Genomic DNA, 12,796 nt, shown 5'->3' on the forward strand with positions numbered 1-12,796 from the left:
GCTGCTTTATAACAATATACCTCTGAGCCTCATTCCATATTTTGGTTTGAGTGCTCCCAGTTTGTGAACTTTTTGTTGTCGTTGTTGTTTATTTTGTTTTGGGTATGTGCATAGTAAACTCTTACTAATTACTACTTCAGTGATTTATTGGCTTTACTATAGGGTTTTTGTCTTGTTTTGTTTTAACTTTTGACAGTAACTCACCACTATCTATACCAAGCTAATTTTAGCCACAGTTATTTCACTGGTGAATGTGGTCAGAGGAGACCAGGGGTAGTTTAGTGGGCCAGGATGGAAAGGGATCCAATACAAGCAGAGATGCCTGGCTGTATCTTCTCCCACCACACCACCACACTGTCGCAGCTGACAAATGACGTTTACACAACAACAAAGCTTTCATTACTGCTGTGGCTTAGTAGCACATGGCTACTGGTCTGTGCTGAAAAGTAGACTGTTCCAAAACCTTTCAGTTGAAGTGTGGCCACTTCATTTCACATGGAGGTCCCTTCCCAGCTCCCATTATCTGTTTCATAAATAACTCCCCAGTGCCAAGTTAGGAAGTTGATAAATCCTTTTTGTGAGTCAACTCCTAATAAAGGAAATTGTTTCCAGTGTAACCCCAATAAAAACTGGAACTGTCTTGGTAATTAAGAAGCTATTTACTCTATTTGCCAATATGTTATCTGTAACGGCATTCTAGACACACTCACCACATTTAACATCACCTAAGAAGAGAGTCCTTCTCTGGTGCCCACTCTTGCCACTGATTTTGTATTCCAATGCCAATTCCAATGCCACTGACTTTGTATAGGAGCCCTGTCCCATCCAGTGTTTGCCTTCACTGCAAGTGGCATAAGGCAGGAGCAGCACTATTGACAATGGCCGTGCAATTGACCCCACTGTTGCTAACGTTTTGGAATTCTAAAAGCTAAATAATTTAGATTCCTGCCTGTAATAATGTCCTCGAGATTATTACGGTTCTTGTTCACATTTCCTGACCCCATTAGGCAAGATACCCGCTCAGTAAATGGATTTTATAATCCATCAGTTTTCATAAACGTATTTTAAATAGAGAAACTGGGACTCATGCGAACGAAAGGAGGGAAAACTGTTTCAGGGAATCCAGATTCAATATAATTTGAATAAGGTGAGGAAGAATGTAAAGAATTACACAAAAAGGCTAAAAAAGTTTTCATCAGTTGTGCCCCACTTCACAAAAGGGGGGAAATGAAAGTTGATGGTCAGCCATCTGATCTCCATTATGTGATCAGCAGCTGTGGACGGGTTGAGTGCTCAGCGTCTGATAAGTTCCAGGCCTGAATGCACAGAGGTATTGGGAAGGGAAAGTGTGCCTGCAGGTTGTGAGTTTGGTTCCATTTGCTTCTGTATTGTCCCAGGTTGGTAATTGGCCTGTAACACTGAGCTGAGGGTAGGTTCGAACCTAAGGATTACACAGAATCCTTCCCTTGGGGGAAGCACCTGCTTCCTGCCATTCAGAAGCAATGATTCCACTTTCTCTTCAAGCTCCTCGTTTTATGACAGCATCATCTCTATGCATTCTCTTCCCATTTCCTACTCTACTGAGAATCAACTATAGAGTGGGGAATTGGCAATTTTAGGAAGGTTTGAAATGAAATCTTTTACGCCTTTTTTGCTATCTGTTTTTCCTGCATATGGTGAAAGTTGGTAAACAGAATTACAGGGGGCTTATGTCACAGATTGACTCAGTTTCTGATGCTGGTATCTCCTCAAATTGTTTGTCTTCTCGTTTCTAAACTCTTGCCCAGGAAGTTACAGAATTACAACATGATGAGTTACCATGGCAACCCCTATACATTATCTGTTAAAGATTCCAGACCCACAGAGCCTAATTTGATTGTAGAGATTTCAATTAATGATTTCTATGTTTGTGTAATAACACATTTTAAAATTAATTAATTGTAAACAGAAAAAAGGTAGTCAAATTAGTTTTGATTAAAAGATAGTGCACTTAATTAGATATGCTGCTTCAATTTATGTTGCTCAGACAATTGGGTCTTAACCAAATTTTTACTGCTAAAAGACTGGTCCTTTTGTAACAGGCTGTAATACTCTCATGGGAAGTTCATTACTAGGAAAATATAGAAGAGTTGGCCTTGCCACACTGGTATTTGTTTTCTTGTTGTCTAAGGATACTATCAATGATTGGTAAATAATGAGCTTTATCAAGGAAGAGGTGCATTTGAATTTTAATATGCCTTTGGAGAGAAACTTTAGGGATAGTGCATAAACCACTTTTATTCTGCTTGCCCTTGATTGGCAAATATTTGCTTGTTAAATGAGTTACTGCATGGAGGGCACTTAGTACAGTGCCTGGCTCTTTGTGAGTGCTCAATGAATTCTCATCATCATTGTTTGCCTTTTTGTGATGATTCCAGTATAAAGGGCTTGAGTATCCTGGCTTCCTTACCTTGTTGAGCTTATGTGTTCTGAGCACAGTTAGGTCTTACTCTTGACTTTCTCTGCCGTGAGCTCTTGATTTAAGTGTTCCACATGCCCTCTGACCTTTAAGTTTGGATGGCTTTAAAAAGATTTTTTTGTTTCAGAAAAATTTAGAAAGAAGCATTTCATAGCATCTTGGGTTGCAATCTAATTTGGTGATTGAGGGCAGCCCCGGTGGCGCAGCGGTTTAGCGCCGCCTGCAGCCCGGGGCATGATCCTGGAGACCCTGGATCGAGTCCCACATCGGGCTCCCTGCATGGAGCCTGCTTCTCCCTCTGCCTGTGTCTCTGCCTCTCTCTCCCTCTGTGTCTCTCTCATGAGTGGATAAATAAAACCTTTAAAAAAAAAAAAAAAAGAAAAGTTAATTTGGTGATTGATGTGAACATAACTTGGGTTGAGAGATTGCTATTAGAGGAATCTTCACCATCTTAAAGAAGCAATAAGGATGTTACATCATAGTGTGCTTAGCTTCTAAAACTTTTTTTCTAAGTGCCCTCCAGAGCTGCTGGCATCTGCCCCACGGCCTCTATCCAAAAATGGTTTGAAGTGGTAAAGCATATAACCAGAGAGTAAGGATGCTATGGTGGAAGAATTTTCTACTGAAAGGGCAGGCAGTTCTGAAAAGGGCATTAGTCTGGGAGAAATAAAGGTTGAAATGACCAAAGACAGCAACTCAGCTGTCCTCTTGTGGCACAAATGGGAAGAACCACCAAAAAATAGATTCCCATGATTCATATTTTCCTGGGGTAGAGTCCCCCATCCCTCTCTTACCTCTGGCTCAAGGTACCTCCTCAATCTCTGACACCCCCTAGATGGCCTATTCCCTTTCCCCAGGAACCTCTATACCTCCATCAAGAAGGAGTCAGATTCTAACTCCTTCCTATGACTTACAACTTGAGTAATGCCTTTGTGCTTCAACCAGTCTTTGTTGGTGTTTTCCTCTTCTTAGGTGTGGTAAACTCTGGAGGAAGATAGGTCCAAGACATTGATGAATGGAAGCACTCCAATTCTAGACCAGTCTTACCGCCTAAGGGAGCTACAGCTAAAGGTAAATGGAGAAACATTAATTTATTTTTTCTTAGAGTCAGAAGCCTAATTTCATCTCAAAGAAAGAATGTTTCTTCCAAAGCTATGACTTCGGTCTTTATCTTCTCATGTGATAGACCCCATCGCTTTGACCCTCTTTTGCCCCTGAGCTCTACTACCTCTTTAGAGAAACCACTTAATTGTGAATGGCTGTTCTCCTTTTCATTCCTAGGTGTGGTGGAGCTTGTTATAATGTACCACTTTAGACTGTTGTATCCCCTGGCAGTGGTCATGGTGGAGAGGGGAAATGGAAAGAAGGGGAAGTGGCAAGAAAGTGATTTCCAATTCATCCCATCATGAGAGCTACACAGAAAAAATAGCCCTTTTGGCCTTGAGTGCTGAGGGGGGTAGGTATTGTAGATAATGGGGCACTCTATGTATACAGAGCTATGCCCACAACACAACAGGTGCTCCATGACTCTTTCCTCTTGAAGTTTAACTACCTTCTTGGACTCTGATTGCTCCTTAGTATCTCTAGAAAAAAGAATAGTTGGAAAACAAAAAAAGGAGGATAATATGGTTTTCACTGACTTTTAAAAACAAGGAGATGTTAATTTTCTCAAAGACTTTTGATGCATCTTAATGGTTTAATCATGGAAATGAATACAATGCATTTAAATGTTTTCCTATTCTTTTTAAAATGTAAATCTTATTTTATTTAAATCCATTTAATTAACATATAATGTATGATTGCTTTCAGAGGTAGAGGTCAGTGATTCATGAGTCTTATATAATACCCAGTGCTCATTATGTCATGAGCCCTCCTTCATGCCCATCACCCAGTTACCACATCCCCCCACTCCCCTTCTTCCAGCAACTCTCAGTTTGTTCCCTATGATTAAGAATCTCTTACGGTTTGTCTCCCTCTCTGATTTTGTCTTGTTTTATATTTTCCTCTCTTCTCCTATTTCACTTAGCATAATAACCTCTAGTTCTATCCACATCTTTGCAAATGGCAAGGTTTCATTTTTTGATGGCTAAGTAATATTCCATTGTATTTATATACCACATCTTTGTCCATTCATCTGTTGATGGACATCTGGGCTTTTTCCATAGTTTGGCTATTGCGGACACTGCTGGTATAAACATTGAGGTTCAGGTACCTGTTTGGAACACTACATTTGTATCTTTAGGGTAAATACCCATTAGTGGAATTGCTGGGTCATAGGGCAGCTCTATTTTCAACTTTTTGAGGAATCTACATACTCTTTTCCAGAGTGGCCGCAACAGCTTGCATTCCCACCAACAGTGCAAGATGAGCTCCCTTCCTCTGAATCCTGACCAACGTCTGTCATTTCCTGATTTGTTCATTTTAGCCATTCTGACTGGTGTGAGGTGGTATCTCATTGCGGTTTTGATTTGTATTTCCCTGATGCTGAGTTATGTTGAACATTTTTTTTGTATATCTATTGGTCATTTGTATGTTTTCTTTGGAGAAATATCTGTTCATGTCTTATCCTCATTTCTTGATTGGATTATCTGTTCTTTGAGTGTTGAGTTTGATAAGTTCTCTATAGATTTTGGATACTAGTCCTTTATCTGGTATGTCATTTGCAAATATCTTCTCCCATTTTGTCAGTAGTCTTTTGGTTTTATCAACTGTTTCTTTTGCTGTGCAAAAGCTTTTTATCTGGATGAAGTCCCAATAGTTCATTTTTGCCTTTGTGTCCCTTGCCTTTGGAGATATGTCTAGTAAGAAGTTGCCATGGCCGAGGTCACAAAGGTTGCTGCCTGTATTATCCCCTAGGATTTTGATGGATTCCTGTCTCACATTTAGGTCTTTCATCCATCTTGAGTCTATTTTTGAATTTGGTGTGAGGAAATGATCCAGCTGCATTTTTCTGCATGTGGCTATCCAATTTTCCCAACACCATTTGTTGAAGAGACTGTCTTTTTCCATTGAATGTTCTTTCCTGATTCGTCAAAGATTAGTTGATCGTAGAGTTGAGGATCCATTTCTGGGTTCTCTGTTCCATTGATCTATGTGTCTGTTTCTGTGCCAGTCCCATTCTGTCTTGATGATTGCAGGTTTGTGATACAGCTTGAAGTCTGGAGTTGTGATGTCACCATTTTCAACATTCTTTTGGCTATTTGGGTTTTTTTCTGGATCCATACAAGTTTTAGGATTATTTGTTCCAACTCTCTGAAATAAGTTGATGGTATTTTGATAGGGATTGCATTGAATGTATAGATTGCTCTAGGTAGCAGAGACATTTTAACAATATTTGTTCTTCCAATCCATGAGCATGTAATGTTTTTCCATTTCTTTGTGTCTTCCTCAATTTTTTTCATGAGTATTCTGTAGTTTTCTGTGTAAAACTCCTTCGCCTCTGGTTAGGTTTATTCCTAGGTATCGCATGGTCCATGAAATTAAGAAAGAGTTTTAAAAATTCATGGAAGCAAATGAAAATGAAAACATAACTGTTCAAAGCTTTGGGGATGCAGCAAAGGCAGTCCTAAGAGGAAAGTATATAGTAATGCAAGACTTTCTCAAGAAACACGGAGGTCTCAAATATACAACCTAATCTTACATCTAAAGGAGCTGTAGAAAGAACAGCAAATAAAACCTAATCCCAGGAGGAGAAGAGAAATAATAAAGACTAGAGCAGGAATCATAGAGATAGAAACCAAAAGAACAATAGAACAGATCAATGAAATTAGGAGCTGGTTCTTTGAAAGAATTAATAAGATTGATAAACCCCTGGCCAGACTCATCAAAAAGAAAAGAGAAAGGATCCAAATAAATGAAAGAGGAGAGACCACAACCAACATTGAAGAAATACAAAGAATTTTAAGAACATATTATGAGCAACTATATGCTAACGAATTAGGCAATCTGGAAGAAATGGATGCATTCCTAGAGATATATAAACTATCAAAACTGAAACAGGAAGAAATAGAAAACTTGAACAGACCTATAACCAGCAAGGAAATTGAAGTAGTAATAAAAAATCTCCCAACAAGCAAGAGTCCAGAGTCAGATGGTTTCCCAGAGGGAATTCTACCAAACATGTAAAGAATTAATACTGGGACGCCTGGGTGGCTAAGTGGTTGAGTGTCTGCCTTTGACTCAGGGCGTGATCCCGGAGTCCCCGGATCAAGTCCCACATCGGGCTCCCCTCAGGGACCCTGATTCTCCCTCTACCTATGTCTCTGCCTCTCTCTGTGTATCTCTCATGAATGCATGAATGAGTGAATGAATGAATGAATAAATAAATAAATAAATAAATAAATAAATAAATAATTTTTTTTAAAAAGGAATTAATACTAATTCTTCTGGAGCTGTTTCAAAAATAGAAATGGAAAGAAAACTTCCAAACTGTTTCTATGAGGCCAGCATTACCTTGATCCCAAAACCAGACAAAGCCCCTACCAAAAAGGAGAAATACAGACCAATATCCCTGATGAACATGGGTGCAAAAATTCTCACCAAAATACTAGCCAATAGGATCCAACATACTTTAAAGGGATTATTCACCACGACCTAGTGGGATTTATTCCTGGGCTACAAGGGTAATTCAACATCCACAAATCAATCAGATAACACTACATTAATAAAAGAAAGGACAAGAACCATATGATCCTTTCAATAGATACAGAAAAAGCATTTGACAAAGTATAGCATCCTTTATTGATTAACACTCCTTACAGTGTAGGGATAGAGGGAACATATTTCAATATCATAAAAGCCATATATAAAAAGCCCACAGTGAATATTATTCTCAATGGGGAAAAACTGAAAGCTTTCTCCCTATGGTCAGGAACACAGCAGGGATGTGCCACTATCACCACTGCTGTTCAACATACTGTTAGAAGTCCTAGCTTCAGCAGACAACAAAAAAGAAGTAGAAGGCATACAAATTGGCAAAGAAGAAGTCAAACACTTACTCTTTGCAGATGAAATGATACTCTATATGGAAAACTCAGTATTTTCCTATTCTTTTTTTTTATGAGAAAGAAATTTTTTTTATTGGAGTTCAATTTGTCAACATATAGCATATTACCCAGTGCTCATCCCATCAAGTCCCCCCCTCAATGCCTGTCACCCAGTCACCCCAACCCTCCACCCATCTCCCTTTCCACTACCCCTTGTTCATTTCCCAGAGTTAGGAGTCTCTCATGCTCTGTCACCCTCACTGATATTTTCACTCATTTTCTCTCCTTTCCCCTTTATTCCCTTTCACTATTTTATATATTCCCCAAATGAATGAGACCATATAATGTTTGTCCTCCTCCAATTGACTTACTTCACTCAGCATAATACCCTCCAGTTCCATCCACTCCGAAACAAATGGTGGGTATTTGTTGTTTCTAATGGCTGAGTAATATTCCATTGTATACATAGACCACATCGTCTTTATCCATTCATCTGTCGATGGACACCGAGGCTCCTTCCACAGTTTGGCTATTGTGGCCATTGCTGCTATAAACATCGGGGTGCAGGCGTCTCAGTCTTCCACTGCATCTGTATCTTTGGGGTAAATCCCCAGCAGTGCAATTGCTGGGTCGTAGGGCAGGTCTATTTTTAACTCTTTGAGGAACCTCCACACAGTTTTCCAGAGTGGCTGCACCAGTTCACATTCCCACCAACAGTGCAAGAGGGTTCCCCTTTCTCCACATCCTCTCCAGCATTTGTTGTTTCCTGTCTTGTTAATTTGCCCCATTCTCACTGGTGTGAGGTGGTATCTCATTGTGGTTTTGATTTGTATTTCCCTGATGGCCAGTGATGCGGAGCATTTTCTCATGTGCTTGTTGGCCATGTCTATGTCTTCCTCTGTGAAATTTCTATTCATGTTTTTTGCCCATTTCATGATTGGATTGTTTGTTTCTTTGCTGTTGAGTTTAATAAGTTCTTTATAGATCTTAGATACTAGCCCTTTATCTGATGTGTCATTTGCAAATATCTTCTCCCATTCTGTAGGTTGTCTTTTAGTTTTGTTGACTGTTTCTTTTGCTGTGCAGAAGCTTTTTTTCTTGATTAAGTCCCTATAATTCATTTTTGCTTTTGTTTCTCTTGCCTTCATAGATGTATTTTGCAAGAAGTTGCTGTGGCCAATTTCAAAAAGGGTGTTACCTGTGCTCTCCTCTAGGATTTTGATGGATTCTTGTCTCACATTTAGATCTTTCATCCATTTAGTTTATCTTTGTGTATGGTGAAAGAGAGTGGTCTAGTTTCATTCTTCTGCACATGGCTGTCCAATTTTCCCAGAACCATTTATTGAAGAGACTGTCTTTTTTCCAGTGGATAGTCTTTCCTGCTTTGTCAAATATTAGTTGGCCATAGAGTTAAGGGTCCATTTCTGGATTCTCTATTCTGTTCCATTGATCTATGTGTCTGTTTTTGTGCCAGTACCACACTGTCTTGATGACCACAGCTTTGTAGTACAACCTGAAATCTGGCATTGTGATGCCCCCGGCTCTGGTTTTCTTTTTTAATATTCCCCTGGCTATTCAGGGTCTTTTCTGATTCCACACAAATCTTAAGATGATTTGTTTTAACTCTCTGAAGAAAGTCCATGGTATTTTGATAGGGATTGCATTAAATGTGTAAATTTAATTTACCTAGGTTTATTCCTAGGTATCCTATGCTTTTGGGTGCAATTGTAAATGGGATTGACTCCTTAATTTCTCTTTCCTCAGTCTCATAGTATTTTCCTATTCTTAAATTCATCTTTATCTTTGACTTGTATCTGTTGACAGAATGATTTTCACCACCATTAGGAAACATAAGACCATGGGGAAAGCAACAACGTGTCATGTGCTAATAGGTGAAGATGGGATACATGAGAAGCATCTCATTTTAAAAAGTAAAATATATTCAATCTGTATGATCTATATCTTAGCAGTTACTAGAAAGTGTTTATTCAGTGTGTCTCTGATTTTGGCCCTTGGAAAGGTACCAAATAGAAGCTAACTCCAAACTCTACTCTTCTAAGATCTTGCAAGCAAAGCTGACTCTATTGGTGGCTATGCTGTGTCCTGTATGACACTATGTGTCCTGTATTACACATAAATTATATGGTTGAATAAAACAAGACAACTGCAGAGGGAACTCAAAATCTCCCACCCAGTTCAGCTTGTCTGTTCAGCCCCATCTATTCTTATTGATGGATTACTTTCAGAAGGTCCAGCACAGCCTGGTCCACAGATCCTTACCCTCAACCTCAGCCACATCCGTGTGGGGGGGAAGACATTCCTGTGTCAGCCCCATTCCAAGCTTAAGTGTGATGGAGAATTAGCCAGATGGAATCTATGACTCAGCCTGCCAGACCTTCCTCTCCAACATCTACTCCACATGGGAACTGACTGGGGCCAAGGACTAGGCATCAGCATCCTAGCTCTATATCAGCTTAGAGCCAAGTAGAAAAAGGGCTGGTAGCCCAACTGAGAGATAGTGTGGCAGATGGAGCCATTTTGTTCCTTAATTAACATAACAGCTGCAAGCAATCTCTCCACTTGCCCCATAATCTTACCAACAACATTGGTAGGTTCTCCATGTGTTTGTTGGCTATGTGTGCTGTGTATTTCCAATAATTGATAACATATGATTTTTGTCCCTAGGCACAGAGCATGCTTTATTCTGCATATTCATTTAAAAAGAATTTTTAAGACTTTGTATATGTCAGATGTTCTGCAGATGCAAAATCATCTTCTGGTATTGAACTATATCCAAGAATTTTTATCTGCCTTTATCATAGCATGGTAAGAAAGATTTATGGAAAGTTTTGGGCTTGGTGGCTTAGAGTTTTCTGGTTTCTTCTAATTTGTTTACTTTTAAAAGGCAAACTGTAAATATTAGTGGTAATTGTGTGCTGAGTGGAGTTGCATTCCTACACCTACCTCAGAAAGATTATACTAATCCAGAGGCCAGAAATCAGCTGAACTTCTAACTAACCAATTCCTGAAGTTTTGAAGGAAAGTTTCTAAGAGTGCTTTGTGGTTTAAATGGCGTATTCCTTTTTTTTTTAATAAATTTTTATTTATTTATGATAGTCACACAATGAGAGAGAGAGAGAGAGAGAGAGAGAGGCAGAGACACGGGCAGAGGGAGAAGCAGGCTCCATGCACCGGGAGCCCGACGTGGGATTCGATCCCGGGTCTCCAGGATCGCGCCCTGGGCCAAAGGCAGGCGCCAAACCGCTGCACCACCCAGGGATCCCTAAATGGTGTATTCCTTCTGAAATTTGATTCTAACTCTTTGAAAAAATGAAAGTATCTATGTGTAACATCATCTGTTATATCATATATAATATATAGAATGCAGATAACTGTTTAAGACAGGTCACCAAATTGTACCTAGCATGTAAGAGGCATTGAGTAAGGACTTGATAAGCTAAAGGCAATATGCCTACACTTAATAGGGTCCGAGTTGATCCTGTGCAGGGGTCTGTGTAGCTAGCGAATGTGGCCAATTACAGCCCACAGAAGCAGATCACCAAAATGGACAGCACTCTACAACATGTTGAAAATGTCTACAAGCATGTGACAATGCTTTTTTCACTTGAGAAATTCTTATAAATCAAGTGAAATCAGCTACGTAAGTATTTCTTGTATGACTTTTACCCTTTCTTCTATAAACTCTAAGCAGGCCAGGACTCAAGTGTCCCACAGCATTCCCCTGTTGGGGTTAGCCAGAGGGGTTGGCTGGCTACAGTGGAATTTGGTCCAGAGAGCCTCTGCAGCATCCTCCTCCAGCCCAAATGTCAGGAAAGCAGAAACAGGCACACTTAGTCTAGGGCCCAGAAAGTGTTCATCTTGCAGCTCAGAGGTTGCTGTAGAAGGTGCCAAGAAGGTGAAAGAGGGGTTTGCAATTGTGGATGGTGGTCTCCAAATATTGAAAAATGAGGAGAGGGGATAGGAGCCTGGGTGTGGATGGTCCCCAGAGGAAATCTCCCTAGCAAGTAGCCATGCAAGACAATTAAAGTTCTATTAATAATAATAACTAACATCCATGGAACTCTTGTCAAGTGTCAAACACTAAACCAATCTCCTAATTCTCATAGCAAAGGGTGAGGTAGATACTGCTAATACCTTCATTCTACATTTATTTTTCACAGAATGATAAAGTCACTTGTCCACAACATACTATTAGGGAGGTTTCAAAATCAGATAATTGGACTCAAACATGGACCTATTAATACTCTGGTAAAGTACCTTTTCATGAATAAGATGATAAGAAAATAGCTCATAAGATCTTACTTTGACAGCATAGCCACAGGTCTCTTCACCACCCCCAGACACTTCTAAGCTGTGCCCCAGCACAGGGTCCATCTACAGCTGACCACATCACCTTGAGAAAACCCCAAACCCTCACAAATTGAGGTCAGTCACACCATGATACCCATTCTCCCTGCATGAGCCATTGGATCTCCAGACTGTGTTCCTTCCTGCTCCCTTGTGTGTGTCTCCCTCCAGCCTTTGCACACACCATAGCACCCTTTCCTTCCAGGACTGTCTTTTCTTGCTCTTCACATACAACCAAATCCCCCCTCCTTGAGATCCGTGAAATTTTCCTTGGTCAATGCCAGCCATGACTTCTGGTTTTTCAATCCTGTATGCATCTGTCTACTCGAATATTTACTGGTATGCTCTCAGCATCAAGTTATAAAAAATCCATATTAAATGGGATTTACAGCAAAATGGTTGGTTCATATTCCTGGAAGTCTACATTGGGAGCCAATATTTGGGTTGCTTAGTCCAGGTGCTCAAGCTCTGTTTTTTTGTGATTCTGTTGACTTTGCCCTGCTCTATATGTTGGCTTCATCCTTACTCAAGGAAAGATGGAAATAAAGAGAATCAATTCTGGAAGTGGGAGAGTGAACTCTTTCAGAGTCCTCCAGAAAGCTTCACATTGGTCTTATTTGAGTGGCACACTTGGTCTGGAGCCAACCATCAGTACCAGGGTGGAACTAAACCGTGAAATTATTCTGTGGAATTACCACAGAGGTGTGAATGAGTTGGCATATCATGATATATTCCTCTGCTCACATGCACACTCCACTGTCTCAGCAGATTTACTTACAAATCACAAGTTCAAAAATAAAATTATTAACAATTTCAAGATGGTGATAGCAGAGCATTTAACCAAGCACAGAGCCCTTCTAAGCATGAGGCCCTATGTGCCTGTACAGGTCACATGTCCATGAAACTGGTCCTGGTTGAGTAGTAACCTAAACAAAATCAGGGTTTTGTTAGAAAGGAGGGCATCTAGATTGAATTCCCAATCAAC

This window comes from Canis lupus, chromosome 8 (genome assembly GCF_003254725.2).
Source record: "Canis lupus dingo isolate Sandy chromosome 8, ASM325472v2, whole genome shotgun sequence".
NCBI lineage: Eukaryota > Metazoa > Chordata > Mammalia > Carnivora > Canidae > Canis > Canis lupus.